This window comes from Mixophyes fleayi, chromosome 6 (assembly GCF_038048845.1).
Source record: "Mixophyes fleayi isolate aMixFle1 chromosome 6, aMixFle1.hap1, whole genome shotgun sequence".
NCBI classification, from domain to species: domain Eukaryota; kingdom Metazoa; phylum Chordata; class Amphibia; order Anura; family Limnodynastidae; genus Mixophyes; species Mixophyes fleayi.
In genome coordinates, this window is record NC_134407.1 from 39,363,035 (window position 1) to 39,382,214 (window position 19,180).

At 41.2% G+C, this 19,180-nt stretch overlaps 1 long non-coding RNA gene across 1 annotated transcript in view; it reads right to left on the bottom strand.

The window, feature by feature from the left end:
- The window catches only part of LOC142160240 (uncharacterized), a 125,651-nt gene extending 113,760 nt beyond the window's left edge, over window positions 1–11,891 (bottom strand). The window contains exon 1 of the long non-coding RNA XR_012693112.1: window positions 11,802–11,891. This is a non-coding gene — a long non-coding RNA (uncharacterized LOC142160240). The remainder of the gene's footprint in view (window positions 1–11,801) is intronic.
- Window positions 11,892–19,180: the final 7,289 nt, after the last annotated feature.

The window sequence follows — 19,180 nt, forward strand, 5'->3', positions numbered from 1 at the left end:
AACCCTAGTGTTGCCAGCCTAGGCTGGTAGTAGCAAAATTGGGGATATAAAAAGCGTGGGGTCCCCTATGATTTTACTACAACCAGCACTAAGCTTATCCAGCCGCAGCTGGTGGTACTATAGCAGGGGAACCTGCAGTATGGGGTCCCCCTGCCGTAATGACTACCAGTCTGATTCCAACTAGTCATGGGACTAAGCTGATAGGGCGAAATGCGCGTCGGATTGTATATTATAGGTTGCTACAATCCATCTATTCACAATATTGGGTCTGAATATAAAAGAGCTTGTAATACTCTGTGGTAAATAAGATGTAACCCTTTAAATCAGCATAATTTTTGTTTACTCAGCAAGTGGAATCAGAAATTAAGATTAATATGAGATTGCTTTTGATATTGCCACAATGATAATAAAAAGTCTTGGTAATACACATTATCTCTACCTCTGTATGAATAATGAATAGTGCTAATCCAAGCAATGTAAGCAATTCAAATAAATCTAAACATCAAACAGACACAAGATTGAATAAAAAATAAGAGCTGCTTTCTTCCTGGTTAGAAATGATAGACTCAAAGCAGAGCAACATCTAATTTCATATCCCTAGTAGCACAAAAATCCCATGACCATAAGAATTGTTCAGCTTTGGTTGTGAGACACCATTGTAATACCAAATTATAATATCAGACATGTCTAAAAAAAAAATTGGATGTCATATGTGTGTGAGTGATTCAAATATATAATAGATCCAATAAAGAAATGGGATAACAATTTCTGATTCAAAAATAACAAAATATTTATTGTAACAATAATAATACTGAACAAAATAATTGTGACTCAACAATTTTAAAATTCTTCTCATTTTAATCAATTTTGCCTTTTAATGGACCTCTATAGTAAAATATTAAAATGAGTCTAGCTATAAACATAGGATATTTTAACATGACTAACAAAATAAAATTGATTTGGACTGGAGTGCTACAATGATCAACTTTATTTTGTACGACTAAGCATCTTTTTAAATCAGGGATCCAATCTTGTAAGCTTTGTAAGGGATCCATTCTTGTAAGCTTTAACCTCAAAACAATATTGAAAGGGTGCATGGCTGTCCCAAGTTAAAAAAAAGTTTAGAACACCAGTAAGTCCAGTATCCATATGACCAAAATCATCAAGGAGCGGATGTGGTGATGACAACAGGTGTAGGATTACTCTGCTCTACTAGATAGAACACTGCAGGATACATACAATACCTATGTAAAATATAAACTTACTAAAGAACGCACAGAAATAAAAAAAATATATTCAAATAATGTTACCTGTTAATAATATAGGCATTAATGAGAAAACATAAATTTAAGTGATACAACAGAAAACCAGCTTACGTCTGCGTGTGGCTGAACCTGACATGGATGTTGAAGCACAGGAAGGCCCTTACTGTACATTGCCTAAGTGCATCCTCCCCTTCCACACCCCGTTCTCTCCCTGAAATCGTACGGTGTAATAAGTGTTCTTTGTATTCCAAGATAACTTGGACACGGCTGCAGTCCTTGGCATATAGTCCGGTTCTGAGAATGTGCAGAATGAATGTGTAAACGATACCCAAAAAAAGGCAGATACACTTCTTAATGACTTGTGGAAAAGAGGCTTATTTGCCACACCTCTCCTATAGGGACACAGATAAAAACCCAGCTAGTCTGCAGGAGCAGGCTGCATAGTTAAATTCCCTCTGAGTACTCTTTCTAGCACACACACACACACACACACACACAGGTGTACCACATTGGTGTAGTAATTGGTTTGTTGTGTTGTGATTCGTTTGTAGTGCTAGGGTGGAGAATAAACACAGTGTATGAATTTGTAGGCGGGGCCACTGATGCCAGTTACTGGCCGGCTAGTTGTGAGGAAACTACTGTTTAGCCAGACGTAGGGATGCAGGAGAAATTGGGATGAAAATTGCTGTTTATGCTATCCTGACACTTCCCAAATAAACAGCAAATTGATTCAGCAGTGCAGTGTTTGCCTTACTTTATCACAGACACTACACGTTTAAGCAAGTTCAAATGTGTACATTCTTCAAATGTGTCTCTCTGTCCAAAAAAGGTTGCATGCCCTTGTAACCCATTGGAGTATTTAGGTTTTCCAAGCGATGTGGCTTTATTCAAAACAGGAGTGAGCTAAGGACTGAACCTTTGAGTAACTTGTGATGTTTTGAATTTAAATAACTTGGGTATTCATAGTCTTTTACATTTATTTGAAATACTTTTACATAACTATTTTTTATTCCATTAGTTTGGAGTGTTAATATTTATTTTAGAGGTATAATATTAAATTCTAAAGTGTTAAATTTATTTAAGAATTTAATATTAATTTAGAGGGTAACTGATTTCATTAAGAGTAAATGTGCTACTTTAGTTCTAAGGTTTGGGGTTTGTTACTTTTGAGTGGTATAAAAATCATTAGACAAGTAAAGAAATAACAGAACCCTTCTCAAGGGAGCTCCGATCCCATCTTTATCAAGTTTATGTGCTGGAATCTGGTTAGAACATTGAGAGGACAGTGTGTCCAGTGATTGGCGGAAGTGGCAAAATCCATCCAGATTATGCAGCGTGTTTAACAAACGATTCTCAATATAAACAACAGGAACGGAACTATTACTTATTTTTAAATAATACTTTATTTTGAACCACTTCTTTAAAAGATTTGTTTGACATAGTTGAAAAAAAAGATACAGATCCATCAAGTTCAACTTTTCACAAATCTAATTGCATTAAACCAGAGAAAGGTAAAAAAAAAAATCCTAGTTCAACAGTTGCCAATTTAGCTTCATGGATTGGTGGGAGAGATGGCAATTGGATTAATTCCCTAAATCAATCACTCCCTATAATGTCCTCTACTAATTACAGCTATGGATACCAATAACCATCCCGACAGTAAAGAATCACTTGATATGCAGATTTCATTCACAACTGATAACTATATATTTTGGAAGTGAGTTGTTGGGTAAGCCTGTTATAAATTCTATAGAAGATCTTGAAGGTGGGGAAGGTTTTTTTTTTTCATTCCTTAGCTATTAGTGGTTTGGATGCATTACAAATATGCATAATCAGCCTATCTGTGGATTTGATCAGGGATTTTAGAGGTCAATTAAGTAGAAATGAGGATGGATCCCTGGGAATTGAAACATCAGGGTTCTGCTCTAGTGGTATTACAAAATAAGTGCATTAAGAGGCATTTCTACCATATGTGACAAAAATGAGCTGATATCACTATAGTTCCTCCAACACTGGTTAGATGAGAGTAGCTAGATAGGCTGGATCTTGATGACTTTAACCTCCTTTCACTGCTTAACAGCATATTGTATTAACCTTATTTTGCTACATACCTGTTGATATGTTGGTATATTTGTTAAGAATGATTGATTTAACCTAGGTATTTTCCTATACTGTCATTTTGTATTGATTCACTCTATTTGTGTGGTACCTTTGAAAACACAATTTACTTTCCAAAAACACGCACTCACATCTGAAAGAAACAGCGTGCAAAAGAAACTTATAAAGGTCACACTGTGATTTAGTATTTTGCTCTGTTGTCCAGTACATACTGTTTAACTGCAATAATACCTGTTGTGCTTACCCAATCCAGTTGTCTCTAAACAGATACACTCATTCTGATATCACACAGTTTAAAAGTGTACATTCTAAACTGACCACTATTCATGTAAACAGTACATTTTATGTGGTGCATTTTATCACATAAAGGGCCTGATTTATTAAGGATCTTAACTTAAAAAACTTCTTATTTAAGTCTCTTGAACAAAACCCTGTTACAATGCAAGGGGTGCAAATTAGTATTCTGTTTTGCACATAAATTAAATACTGACTGTTTTTTCATGTAGCACACAAATATCAACTTTAAATTTCAGTGTACAAATAAGCTATCAAGTATTTGTGTGCTACATGAAAAAATAGTCAATATTTAACTTATGTGCAAAACAGAATGCTAATTTGCACCCCTTGCATTGTAACATGGTTTTGTCCAGGAGACTTAAATAAGAAGTTTCTTAAGTTAAGATCCTTAATGAATCAGACCCAAAATGGTTATGCTTGGGCAGTATGTTATATGAGCGGATGAAACTAAATATATTGTAATGATTGAGTTAATCATGCTAACATTTACAACTTTTTGGTTAATCAACCCTATAAATACATACTGTATATATAATACATGACCAACCCAACAATGGTAGTAGAACAGAGATAATAGAAACAGACTTTTGCTTTTTTAATAGGCGTCTTTCTTATTTGTGTGTTTCGGCAAACAATATGAAATCTTAGGTAAATGCATAATTGTTTGTTTCCAATCCAAAAATCTGTTCCCTGGTTTTCTGCCAAAAAGTTCCCCAGCCAACTAACACTACACTGATCAAGCCACAAACTATTCAACAGATTTGTTCCTGCATTGATTTAAATACTTCCAAGCACGTTTTCCTGGCCAGAAAAAAAAAAAAAACATTCTACATATCAACTTTATTTTATATATTTATTATTATGTTCACAAAAGGCATGAAAAAAAAAGTTTAACACGAATGGAAAGCATTTAATATATTGCAAATAACTAGGACAATGTCTCAAGTCCTGAGCTTGTAACAGGAAAAAAAGCCATTGTCCTTTGTAAGCATTAGCTGTGCCCCCATAGTGTCAAATAGCAGCAGTTAACATTCATCTTTGGAACATGAACCAATTCATTCCACAGAGCAGTGAATAATTCATATATCACGTTTTTACCCTAGGCAAAATATACTGACATCAGGAGTCATTAAACTGTAGTCATTCATTGAACAAAATGTCTATTCATGCTCTATGCGAACATTTAACTGATGCCAGTTAAAGTTAAGAATGAACTAACTTGATTCATTTAACATGGTGACCGCTCGTAAAAACATTGTTACACAATAATTTTACATTTTTAGACATATTTCTCTTTTTCTTGTCTCTGCTACCATTTATTTATACAGCACCTGGAAACAAAAATGTAAATTGTTAAGAGCAAGGTAGAACATGCATTTTAATGGCAGGGTAGAGGAAGGATTCTGAAAGACGCTATTGTACAAGGAAGAGCGATTCCTGTAAGCTTCTGATAGTCAAGTACATAATGGAAAATGGTTGGCAGGTCTTCTTAAAATTTTCTCCATTCAAAAGCACCAAAGAGAAATGTTGATGAGAAAGTCCTGGCATTGATGTCAATGTAGCTCTCAAACTCACATTTTTTTGCAGAGTTTGCAGTTAGAAATACGATACTTTAGCTTCAGTACAGTAGTGACAGCATACACTTTACATTGCTTGTTGCCCATTTAAACATTTTAATGATATCAATTAATAAATTGGGGCAGCACGGTGGCCTAGTGGTTAGTCCTTCTGCCTCACAACACTGGGGTCATTAGTTCAATTCTGACCATGGCCTTATCTGTGTGGAGTTTGTATGTTCTCCCCGTGTTTGCGTGGGTTTCCTACGGGTGCTCCGGTTTCCTCCCACACTCCAAAAACATACTAGTAGGCTAATTGGCTGGTATAAAAAAAAATTGACCATAGTCTCTGTCTGTGTGTATGTGTGTATGTGTGTGTGTGTGTGTGTGTGTGTATGTTAGGGAATTTAGACTGTAAGCCCCAATGGAGCAGGGACTGATGTGAATGAGTCCTCTGTAAAGCACTGCGGAATCAGTGGCGCTATATAAATAAATGATGATGATGATGATGATGAATAAATAGCCAAATAGAGGTAAAAAATGCAAAACAACAGAAAAGAGATACAAAACAATAATAGGCCATGCCAATGATATTCAATGGTATCACAACAGTATTCAAAATGGCTTTCCTACAGAGTATGTACATATCTGTATATACTGTGTAAGGTAGACCCGCCTCTGCCGCCTCCCTGATCTGATAATTAATCAAATGATCAAACAGTCAAACAATATATCACTTCTGTTTAGTCAGGAAACAGCTCACCTTTACCTGTGACAAACTGCACTCTGTGCACTTGTGACTTGGAAGTTTACTATAAGGGGGGACACAGGATTCCAGCCTAAATCTTGTGCTCACCTATCCCTTAGGTGACAGATTTAACTGGTCCCTTCCCCAACACCTTCACAACTGCCACCAACTACATATAAGGCCCATAGAAAAACTATGACTTAATTACGCAATTACGCACACTCTGCGCTCTGATAGCTAAAATATTTAACACTTCCCACACTGGTATTTAAAGGGTAAACACAGCCAAGCCATCCACCTCTTCTAAACAGGCCAGAATCAGAAACATCCAGTGATCAGGAGTTCTGTGGGTGGAAACGCCTTGTTAATGAGAGACGTCAGAAGAGAATGGCCAGCCTCGTTCCAGCTGACAGGAAGGTGACAGTGATTCAATTAACCATGGGTGAAATGCAGAAGAGCACCACTGAATGCACAGCACATCCAACCTTAAAGTGGATGTGCTACAGCAATAGAAGACCTCACAGCACCCTTGTGACCACCACATAGTACAGAGGGCAGTCTGGTGACTGCCACACAATACACAGCACCCTTGTGACCACCATACAACACAGAGAACCCTTGTCACCGCCACACAATACAGAGGGCGACCTTGTAAACACCACACAATACAAAGCGCAACCTTGTCACTGCCACACAATACAGAGGGGAACCTTGCTACTGCCACACTAAACAGAGGGCAACCTTGTGAACGCCACCCAATACAGAGAGCAAAATATGATTTCTATTTATACAAACTGTACAATTAATGTGTAAGAATGTGATTATCAGCTGGATTGTTGATCATTTTCATACCTCCTAAAATCTCAAATGGCCAAATGGGAATGTATAAGATTTGTTACATATAACTATTCTTTCTTCACATGTTCATACATCTAAGCATACTTCAAAATACAAATAGTCAAACACAGTTACCTGTTAGTGGCACCAGGGTATAATCTCCATTATAAAAGCTGGTAGTTTTAGTTGTAAGAAAAGGAACTGATCCCTATGCTATAACGCACGGGCCATTCACACATGTATATTATATTGTCACATATCACCTGTTGTCACATATCCCCTGTTATCACATATCCCTTGTTAGACCTATTGTCACATATCCCGTTATCACATATCCCTTGTTAGACCTATTGTCACATATTCCCTGATGTCACATATCCCTTGTTAGACCTATTGTCACATATCCCCTGTTATCACATATCCCTTGTTAGACCTATTGTCACATATTCCCTGATGTCACATATCCCTTGTTAGACCTATTGTCACATATTCCCTGATGTCACATATCCCTTGTTAGACCTATTGTCACATATTCCCTGATGTCACATATCCCTTGTTAGACCTATTGTCACATATCCCCTGTTATCACATATCCCTTGTTAGACCTATTGTCACATATCCCCTGTTATCACATATCCCTTGTTAGACCTATTGTCACATATCCCCTGTTATCACATATCCCTTGTTAGACATATTGTCACATATTCCCTGATGTCATATATCCCGTTGGGTCTGTTGTCACATATTCCCTGATGTCACATATCCCTTGTTAGACCTATTGTCACATATCCCCTGTTATCACATATCCCTTGTTAGACCTATTGTCACATATTCCCTGATGTCACATATCCCTTGTTAGACATATTGTCACATATTCCCTGATGTCATATATCCCGTTGGGTCTGTTGTCACATATTCCCTGATGTCACATATCCCTTGTTAGACCTATTGTCACATATCCCCTGTTATCACATATCCCTTGTTAGACCTATTGTCACATATTCCCTGATGTCACATATCCCTTGTTGGGTCTGTTGTCACATATCCCCTGTTAAAAATAAATTATTTGTACCTGCTGTGCTTAGCGCCGGTGACCTCAGCCTGGGACTGCGTGGAAGTTGGTACAGCACAAGTCACACACAGCCTCTGTAGGTGCAGCCCCCACCCTACTCAGCAACAGGCAGCCTCGCGATTGGCTGCTCTCCACGTATCCACCCCGCTCTGCTCATCGCCCCAAACCTCCCTCCCCATGTCAGGTGCCCTCACACAAATTTTTTTTCTTTTAAAAAAAAAAAAAAGTTCTTTTTCCTCCTGGCTGGCCTGGGCCTATTTCTGTGGGAGGCCTGGGGCTGCAGCCCCATCAGGCCCATTGTTAATCCGGAAGACGGAAGGGGACAGAAACACACAAAGGAGAGTGATATGCACACACACACACACACACACAAGGGAGGGCAGAAGCATACATGGGAAGACAGAAGGTGAGAAATTGGAGAAAGAGAGACAAACTCAAAGGGGAAAAAGAGTTAGCAAGAGATGACATATGCACGGAGGGCAGCGGATCTGTGCCACTCACCTGAGCAGGATTTGTACCATGTAATCTAAATGGTCATGAACTGCCTTCACTATGGTAATAAGTGGCGCGTAGCCCATGGTGTGGAGGAACTTTATGTACAATATAAAGCCCATTGATTTATATTATTGGTGCAGATACATATTTCACATACAATTATAGTCATACAACATATTAGGTATATAACATAGAACAACAACTGCTTCTTTTGGTAGGTAGGTAGAAGCTGTCAGAAACACTGAAATACATAGATGTGATGAACTTCAAGCCTTTGTTTTGTGTCAAGATGTGTATGTACTAAATATAATTATGACAGGCTACATTTCTGATAATTAGGATTCTAACGCATTAAAATAAAATACAAATCAATAAAATATGCCTGTTATATTAATAAAAAGGTAACACAAAAATACAAGATAATGTCACTACCTCTAGTAGCTCAGAGGTTAGGTTTGGCTTCTCATCAGTATGTGCAGGTTTGTACCGTACATCTCTAATGTACAAAAGTAAGACATCTTCTTAGAAAACATATAAAGTGTGAGTAGGGTATTCAGGTAAGAATCTTTCCTGCTCTGAATATCCATAGTCCCACACCCGGGCCCCAGACAAAACAAGGTGTCGTCAATCGGGGTAGAGTGAAGTGTCTTTACTCCCTGCCATCGTCACCTCGGACACACACATCTTCTATCCGGCCCTAGACTGAGGTGCTGAGGGGTCCTTATGCTGAGTATAGACCACAGGGTTCTTTGTGAGGAGTGTATGGTTCATCTCATAGTCATCCCTCAGGATCGGGTAAGTACCTGGGGTGCTGGGTAGGGATCTACAGGTAGTGTTGTCCCTCTACGCAGGCACCCGTTACACTGTCATGGCCGAAGGCGGGGCAATGCAGTGATAGGCGGCATGGCCCCTACCTTCAGGCTGAGAGAAGAGGGAGGGTTTCAGGCAGCCTCATAATGACATTGGGGCCGCCGGACTAAGGTAAACAACTCCGGTAAGGTTAGTTGCATACTGACCATGTGCAGCTTCTGTTAGCAGGAGGTAGCAATTTGTACAAGGGCAGCTGGACCCCCCCCCCCCCCCCCCCACACACACACACACACATCCACACCCATACCTGCAGGGTATGTATAGATGCCGAAAGAGAATACAGATTTTTGGTGGACATTGGCATACACCCAAATTGGCCAATGATACCACCATCCACCATTGTCTACTACTCCTCGTAGCTTTGAGGAAGAAGGTGTAAGTGAAATTTCTGAATAGTGAAAGTCCAAAATGCAATAGAACAAGCAGTAGCTGATAAAATAAGGTTTACAGACAATGGAAATATCATACAGGTGATTTCACATAGTATGGATCTCTGAGCACCTGTCTTCAGAAGTTAAAATACTTGTCAAAAGCAAAATCTTAATTTTGTAGCCTCATTTAAAAGATGTGTCCACAACTGCAATAAATATTTGTAATGTTTTAAGCAACTAGAATAATATTGCAAAATATAAATATTATTTCTATTTTATGTAAGCAAGTTAAAAACAGCTTACATGATCTATACATAGAGTTGTGGTCACTTTAAAATGATTGGTACTTAATTCTATGCATGTAGCCATTATCATCACATGCTGTTTACTACATCATAGCTTTCTTAGTCATTAGATATATTAATGGTAAAATGTCCATCTATTATAAACAAAGAACACTCCATGTGCTTTTATGTGAACATCAAACAACAGAAAAGGCAATGCATGATGTTCGAGGGTAAAAATACACTGTAATTTAAAGGTTTTATACAAGTCAAGTAGGTGTTTTTTTACATAAAAGGAAGTATATAATAAGTTAAGTTCTTGTTAAAAGAAAATAGTAAATTATTCTCCTTGAAATGTAATCATTAAACAAATACTTCATTTCATAATGACCTGCAAAGTTTATTTTGAATTTATTCACAAACATCCACAACACAAGTGTATCCTTTATATAAGTAATTTTAGCATTTGAAAAAAAAAAACCCGTCTGATATAGCAAAACGCAGTGATACATAACTAGAGATAAAGTTATGTGCCCAGCTGTCAGTACTCTTTCTTAAAGACTGCAGACAAGTATTACCTTATGCTGCTGTTATAAATGCACAAAGTTCTATATTACCAGAAAAATAGGTGTCTTCTTACATTGAAGTTGCAAAATCTACAGATGGGCACATTGATTCTGAATTTCTGACTTCAGAAATTCTATGTCAGTTACTTATTCACTAATTGCTCCTGATTTGCCAAAATTCATAAAATAATAACCACTGGCCAATCACATTGCATGGATCATAAAGAAGCCAATCAGCAACTAATGTCATAGTAAGGCTGCTCCTTTCTTAGACATCTGTTCTGAGTGAACCATAAAAGAAAACAGAAGCACCAAACATAGCGTAGTAAAAAAACAAATGAAAGTATTTGGTGATTCTACTTGTGTCTGCGTACCAAAAAATATAAATAAACATTCTGAATGTCCTCTTCAGTAATCCATAGGAGACCTGGTTTTCCAAAAATGCTGTTTAACTCAAAAGAAAACAAGGAACATCAAAGTGTAGCATATTCCTTCATAAAAGAAGGACAGAAGGGTAAGTATATGTGCAGACCAAAGATATGATTATATCAACATTCAAACAAAAAATAGTTGCCTACAGGAATGTCCGGGATACTCACGAATTCCTGGGAGTCCCCCCGGACTTCCGGGAGAGCAGGCAAACCTTTCAATTACTGGCAATGTCTTTAGTTGAGCGATGGGGGCGGGGCTTATGACACAATTTCCTTAGAAAGATTATGGCATGTTAGGGGGAGGGGCCACAATGATACAATTCACCAAGCCCTTCCCCCACACGCCCTCCTCCCCCAAAATCTCCCGCATCGCAATTTGCCAAAGTTGGCAAGTATAAAACAAGAACTTGTAAAAAAAACAAGAACTCACTCCTCAAAGCCTACCAACCATCTACTTAACCTCCATCTCCTCCCTTTAGCTCGTCCTCCCTTCTCTCCTCTTCCCTCAACTGGCTCCTCTTGTGCCTGGTCTGTTTACCCTCCCTTAGGATGTAAGCTCGTATGAGCAGGGCCCCCTCCCCTCCTGTCTCCATACCTGTTCTCCCGCTCCGTCTTTACTGCATATGACTAGCCGGAGTTTCTGAAGTATTGGTACTTTTTGTTCATTGTTCTGTATGGTTTCACCCTGTATAGTGTACTGTTAGTATTGTGTGCGGCGCTGCGGATACCTTGTGGCGCCCAACAAATAAATGATAATAATAATAACTTGAAAAGTTTGCCCCATTTAAATTTCAAAACAAATTTTAATATCCACATAAAAACATTGCTATAAGATGCATACATCTGATAAAAAAACATCATTGCTTATCTGCACAGATTCTTAGCACTTACCATGTCCGCCGCTGTCATATCACGGCTACCCGGCTCCTTTCCGGTCAGCTGCAGCATTCCTGACCATCACATCTTCGTTTGTAAACAAACACATACTGTTTGTTCTGCTGCATGGGCGTGGCCATTTTGGATGTAGTCAGGTGATCCTTCCAGACCAACCAGATTCAGCAGCTGTGATCACAAGAACTGTGCAGTCAATTGTTGTTTGGAACACCCTATTTAAACCTGCTGCTGAAATATGTGCAGTGCCAGAAAAACACAATTCTCTCCTGAGGATAGTTTTTGACCCCAGGTTCCAATTGTTCCTGTACTGTTCCCGATTACCCATACTTGACAACTTTTCCTCGTTGGCTTCAGGGAGATCCCGGGGGAGGTGGGCGTATTGGGGCAGGGCTTGACGAATCGCATAATTTTTAGTTGCGTCATTAAGCCCCGTCCCCACCACTTATCTATTGCGGGGGCGAGAACCGGGAGGTTGCCTTGCTCTCCCGGGAGGTCTCCCAAAAATGCGGGAGTCTCCCGGACCTTCCAGGAGAGTAGGCAACTATGCGTTAACGAAAAGCAGCTAATGAATCTCTAGAGACTGAAGTGTCTTTTACATTTCTGTCTCCATTACTGAAGTCAGGTTGTCTTACCTGTCAGTCTTTGATTAAACCTTGGTCTCCATGAAAATGGCCACCTCCATAGGCATCAATACATGGACATAGGACACAATTTCTGAACTGTGTCATCATGCCACAGATGGTGAAGCCAACCACGTCTTGTACTGGCTCAGCATCAGGGAGAATGCCAGACTCTTCAGGGAGTGAGGGAGATCACCCCTATTTCAGGGAGTCTCCCTGACATTCAGGGAGAGTTGGCAAGTATGCGATTACCCTGAATTTACAGAGTGATCATCTTTTCTGTGAACATCCTGCATTACCAACTAATCATCTTACATTTTCAAGTGCACATCTTTCTACAAATATCTGCAATTCCAAAGTGCATATTTTTCTACACTATCCTGCATTACCTGGAGTTCATCACTCTGCAAGTACTCTACACTTCCAAGCTGCACATCTTCCAGCAAATATTCTGCATTCATCATGAGTGCTTACCTCAGTAATAATTTTGTACTATCTACTGTTTATTCTGCAGTACCTGGGATTTTACCATTATCACCAGTTCTGTTGCTGGGGCTGGTTCTGAATCTCTAGGGCTTATTTCCAATTTTGTGTATCTGTGTGTGGGTTCCAGGTCTCTGGCTGTCTCACAGTCCTGAGATCGCCATTCCGTGTCGTGGTTCTGAGTTCCTGTCTACAGTTCCATATCGTTCTGTTCTGAGTTTCCGTGTATTTACCTTCTGAGTTCTTAATAGTGCCTGGATACAGGTGCCAGGATTGAGTTTCCACAAACAGTTCCAGAGTGTTATTAGAGCAGATTCCATTCTGTACTGTAAGGCATAGTCTGGTCCTAGACTCCCATACTGCTAGTGCTACTCTGGGTACTCTAGATAAGCAGATAGTTCATCAAAGCCTCCAGGTTTCGTTTCACTCCTGCTTCAGCCAGACCCAAGAATCCCGAATCGGATCAGGAAATACAAACGCCCATGACAGGAAGGTCCCAAACACTAGAGATGGGCGGGCTCGGTTCCCAGAGATCCAAATCCATCCGAATTTCGCCTATCCAAGTACCAAGCCGAGCACGCTCGGTACTCTCCCGCCCGTTCAGTATCGAAATCGAGGCAAAACGTAATCGTGACGTATTCATATTTCTGAGCTCGGTTCTCGCGAGATTTCAAAAGCATAAATACCCGCCTCCACAGCAATCCATCGACATTTGACAGAGGGAGAGAGCAAGGTTAGGTCACAGGCTATATTAGCGCAGGGACAGAGCAATAATTGTACGCATTATTGTTTCAATTCTATTCTATACAATTCTAATATTAATACCAATTGTATTAGCAATTGATAGAGCAGTAAGAGAGGAGGATAGAGGTGCTTTTGGGGTGTCCCATATTCCCCAGTGTTTTACACTAATTTTTATGGCTGTCACAAGTTATATTTGTCAGCAGTATCTAAAACAATATTTTACACTACAAGTGCTTTTGGGGCCGCCCATATTCCCCAGTGTTTTCACAGTAATTTTTCTGGCTGTTAAAAGTCATATTTGTCAGCAGTATCTAAAACAATATTTTGCACAACAAGTGCTTTTGGGGTGTCCCATATTCCCCAGTGTTTTACAGTAATTTTTCTGGCTGTCAAAAGTCATATTTGTCAGCAGTATCTATATAAGACAATATTTTTCACTACAAGTGTTTTGGGGTGTCCAATATTCCCCAGTGTTTTACACTAATTTTTCTGGCTGTCAAAAAAGTCATATTTGTCAGCAGTATCTATAAAAGACAATATTTTGCACTGCAAGTGATTTGGGGTGTCCAATATTCCCCAGTGTTTTACACTAATTTTTCTGGCTGTCAAAAAAGTCATATTTGTCAGCAGTATTTCTACAATTTTTTGCAATACAAGTGCATTGGGGGTGTCCCATATTCCCCAGTGTGAAACAATAATTTTTCTGTCTGAAATGTCAGACATTCCCTTTCCTTACTGGGAAGAAAAGAAGGCCATTTGGAAACCTATGTACAAACTTGCTTTGCAATACCTAAGCTGCCCACCCTTCAGTGTGTACTCTGAACGAGTATTCAGCACAGCCGGGAACTTAGTCAGTGATCGCCGTAGAAGGTTACTTCCCAAAAATGTGGAGAAAATGATGTTTATAAAAATTAGAGATGGTCACTGACCCCCGTGTTTTGGTTTTGTATTCGGTTTTGGATCTGGATTACCTTCGTGTTTTGGTTTTGGTTTTGCAAAACCGCCCTTGCGTGTATTGGTTTTGGTTTTGCAAAACCGCCCTTGCGTGTATTGGTTTTGGTTTTGCAAAACCGCCCTTGCGTGTTTTGGTTTTGTTTTGCTATTTTCGAAAAAAATACAATTTTTTTGGTCTAAAATAAACTAATTTAGTGCTTCACCTGTTTCTTAGATAAGTGAGGTAATTCTAAAGCTAATAAATTATGAAAAAAACAGTTTAATCCTTGGTAGGCCGTCCTTAATTCGAACACTTGTCTGCAAATTATACAGATAAACCTGGTTGTCTACCTCCTCCATCTTTGATTATTGGCAATGTAGCCATCATCTTTGGGTGTATATTACACCCTACACTTATAGTTAAATATGTAAAGAAATGGACAAAGGCAGTTTGGTTTCTGTCTCTCTAGGCCCCCCCTCCACTTGTAGTTGAATATTAAAAAAAGCAGCCTGCACAGATTGTGGAACTAGAAAGTAAAATTAAATGAACCATGGTAGTTTGGTGGCTATCTATGCCCCCCCCCCTTCACTTGTAGTTGAATATAAAAAAAAGCAGCCTGCACAGACTGTAGAACTAGAAATTCGAATATACAAAGAAATGGACAAAGGCAGTTTGGTATCTGTCTGCATCAGACACCTTCCCCCCCCCCCCCCATCCACTTGTAGTAAAATAGAAAAAAAAGCAGCCTGCATAGACTGTAGAACTAGAAATTCGAAAATACAAAGAAATGGACAAAGGCAGTTTGGTATCTGTCTGCATCAAACCCCCCCCCCCCCCCCCCCACATCCACTTGTAGTAAAATAGAAAAAAAAGCAGCCTGCACAGACTGTAGAACTAGAAATTCGAATATACAAAGAAATGGACAAAGGCAGTTTGGTATCTGCCTGCATCAGATCCCCTCTCCACTAGGAGTAAAATAGAAAACTATTCAGCCGTTATATAATCTAGAACAGGGTTGTCCAACCCGCGGCCCAGCACGCCTGTAAATGTGGCCCAGAAGGAGTTTTGGTTGTGGCAAGGGGGCAGCACTGTTAATGGGGAAAAATAATCCTGCAAAAAAAAGAAAAGAAAATACTTACCTTGCGCTCACGCGGTCACGTCAGCTGGTACTCCGGCTCCCTCCCTTGTCTCCTCCTCCGTGCGGTGCTCGCAATGAATGTCGGGCGTGATGTCATCACACCCAACATACATTGCGGAGCGCAGCACAGAGTAGTCACCCGCACGAGAAGAACAATCAGCAGCACAGAATTGGAGAAAAGAAGAGAAGAGGACAGGAGAACAAGCCGATTAAAAGGTAAGTTAAGGGGGATTTTTTTTATTATTTCAAGGGACACTGACCAGTGAATAAAAGTCACCTGGTCCTGGAGCATCATGGACCTTATCTCCCTGCTACATACTTCTACTTGTAATACTAATGGGGCATTATATATTATTCTCTTTGGCCCTGTTACGAGCCGCGGCGGTGCCCAGCCGCCGCGACTCACTCACCCGCGTCCCGGCCGTCGCCATGACGACCGGGACGTCATTTCCGGCCATAACCCGGCCGTTGCCGGGGCAACCAGTAGACGCTTCAGAGCTGCGTCCCGGCAATAGGAGGAGGCCGGGCGCAGCGTTCTACAGCCTGTGGGCTAATTAATATGGGCAGATTATAGGAGGCAATTACAGGCATTAGCCTGCAACTGTGCAGGCCAGGGGCAAGCCCTGATTGGCTCTGTTAGTGACTGCCTTATTAACCTGCAGGAGTGTGTTCAACCTGTGATTGGTTCAGCTGGGTATTTAAGGCAATGAGGTCTGCTGCCTCATTGCCGGTTATAGCTCCTGTGTTCCAGTCTGCTAACCTGCTAGTTCCTGTCCTGTATCCTGATATCTCTGTTTGACTCCCCGTGTATGACCCTTGGCTTTGATTTGGACCTTGCTCGTGTTTCCTGTGACCCTGATCTCTGGCCTGTTTACCCGTTCTGCTATTTGCCTGTGACCCCTGACCTCAGCTTGTTCATCGATACTGTTGTCTGCTGCCGGCCCTTGACCTCTGCGTGGACCTGACTCCTCTTGCCTGGGTTCTCCCCAGCTGGTACGCATTTCACGATCCTCTGTCAGTCTGCGGCCCAGTCTGTCCCCACCATCAGGGGCTCCAGTGAACACCTGACTGGCAGAGTAGATTCCGGGTTGTGTTGTGCCGGCTGGAGGGGTTCCTAACATTATAACCGGCCCACTCACGGAGACAAGGTTAGAATGGATACAAGTGGATCCACACCGTCTCCGGCACAAACCCTAGCAGGCCACGTTGAGTCCTTGTATCAGATGATGCAGGGATTGGCTGAGCGTATGTCTGTTCAAGAAGAAGCCACAAAAGCTTCACAACCGACTCCAGGTCCCATCTGTGAACCCAAAATGAACTTACCAGATCGGTTCTCCGGAAATAGAAACCTGTTTCGGAACTTCAGGGAGAGCTGCAAGCTCTATTTTCGGATGAGACCCCGCTCCTCCGGTTCAGAGCAGCAAAGAGTTGGGATTATTATTTCCCTTCTACAGGGTGACCCCCAGTCCTGGGCGTTTTCTTTGCCGCAGACCAGTCCGGCCATGCAGTCCGTAGACTCCTTCTTCGAGGCACTGGGTCTACTGTATGATGACCCGGATCGAGTGGCCTCCGCGGAAGCTCATCTACGGTCCTTGAAACAAGGCCGACGGTCGGCAGAAGAATACTGCGCTGAATTCCGTAGATGGTCACCTGATAGTGGATGGAACGACCCTGCCTTACGAAGTCAGTTCCGTCTCGGCCTATCTGAACAGATTAAAGATTCTTTGGTGCAATACCCGTCTCCTAGCTCTCTGGAGGATCTGATGCACCTCTCCATTAAAATTGACAGGAGATATAAGGAGCGGAAAACTGAAAAGGAAACATCATCACCTCCATCCGCCTTCGTTCCTGTTTCCCAGGATGGTGAAGAGCCTATGCAATTAGGAGCATATCGTCTCTCTTCTGAGGAGAGAGACAGGAGACGTTCGCAAGGTCTATGTCTCTACTGTGGCATAAAAGGCCACTTCTCCCGTTCTTGCCCAAATAAGTCGGGAAAAGACCATGCCTAGGGAATGAGGGGAAAGTTCACCTAGGTCTGCAAATTATCTCCCCGAAAAATGCTGTATTAATCCCTGCACAGCTCACCTTCCGGGCTCGCTCTGTGGACCTGTCGGCCTTCATTGATAGCGGAGCTGCAGGCAACTTCCTTGATATCGGGTTTGCCCGCTCTGCCGGAATTCCGATGGTAAAACTCAACTCTGCCATTACTGTCTGTGGCTTAGATGGAGGTCCGTTGCCTGGTGGCAAGATTTCCTGGGAGACCCCGCCACTACAGTTGAAGATCGGAGCTCTCCATTCTGAGTCAATCACCTTCTTCCTGATCGATTGTTCGTCGGTTCCTATGATCTTGGGCCACCCATGGCTTTCCTGTCATAACCCTGTCATAGACTGGGTAAAAGGAGAGATTGTCAAGTGGAGTACTTATTGTACACAGTCTTGTTTGTCACTGTCTCTGCGTATGATTCAGCCTATTCCGGAGCGGCTTCCCTCACAGTATCATGAATTCTGGGACGTGTTCTCCAAGAAGGCTGCTGATACCTTACCGCCACATCGTGACTTTGACTGTGCCATCGAACTTATTCCTGGTTCCAAGTTACCTAAGGGGCGTTTGTATTCCCTTTCTGCTCCAGAAACAAAATCCATGCAGGAGTATATCGACGAAAACCTGGAGAGAGGCTTCATCAGGCCATCTAAGTCTCCCATAGGAGCAGGATGCTTCTTTGTATCAAAAAAGGACGGAGGGTTAAGACCTTGTATTGACTACCGGGGATTGAATCATATCACAGTCAAGAACACCTATCCCCTTCCGCTCATCTCGGTATTGTTTGATCAGCTAAGAGGGGCTACTGTCTTCACTAAAATCGACCTTCGTGGAGCATATAATCTCATCCGTATCAAAGAAGGAGATGAGTGGAAGACGGCGTTCAATACGCACTCTGGCCACTACGAGTATCTGGTCATGCCGTTTGGCCTCAGCAATGCGCCTGCAGTGTTCCAGGACTTGATCAACAAGGTCCTCCGAGACTTCCTGGGTGGTTTTGTGGTCGTCTATTTAGATGATATCCTCATCTATTCCAAATCTTTACTCGCACATCAGACTCACGTCAAACAAGTCTTACAAAAATTGCGGGAAAACCATCTCTACGCCAAGCTGGAAAAGTGTGAGTTTGAGGTGCAGAAGGTATCCTTTTTAGGTTACGTAATCTCTTCTGAGGGATTTTCTATGGATTCAACAAAGGTCCAGGCTATTGTGGATTGGGTACAACCCAACAATCTAAAGGCGGTACAGAGGTTTCTGGGCTTCTCCAATTATTATCGAAGGTTCATTCACAACTTCGCTGACATTGTGGCTCCCATTGTGGCTTTGACCCGTAAAGGAATGGACCCAACTAATTGGTCGTCTCAAGCAGTAGCCTCATTCAAAAGTCTGAAAAAGGCCTTTATCTCAGCTGAGGTC